General features: G+C 61.0%; 1 pseudogene; it reads right to left on the reverse strand.

Annotated features, from left to right (window-relative positions):
- The window catches only part of LOC119587666, a 99,109-nt pseudogene that overhangs the window by 13,880 nt on the left and 84,983 nt on the right, over positions 1–246 (reverse strand).

A 246-nucleotide genomic window follows, 5' to 3' on the forward strand; every position in this document is an offset into this window, starting at 1 on the left:
TTGCCGTGTCAGTCACCATTTTCCGGAAGGGCAGTCCATGGCTCGATTATCAGTTGCCTTTGGCCGGGCGTTCGCGGCGGGAAACCGGGCCGAGCGAGAGAAAGGGAAACCGGGTCAGGCGATGCAAGGGAAACCGGGCCGAGCGAGAGAAGGGAAACCAGGTCGGGCGATTCAAGGGAAACCGGGCTGAACGCAGAAGGGAAACCGTATCGGGCGATTCAAGGGAAACCGGGCCGAACGCCAGAA

This window comes from Penaeus monodon, chromosome 23 (assembly GCF_015228065.2).
Source record: "Penaeus monodon isolate SGIC_2016 chromosome 23, NSTDA_Pmon_1, whole genome shotgun sequence".
In the NCBI taxonomy this organism is placed as follows: domain Eukaryota; kingdom Metazoa; phylum Arthropoda; class Malacostraca; order Decapoda; family Penaeidae; genus Penaeus; species Penaeus monodon.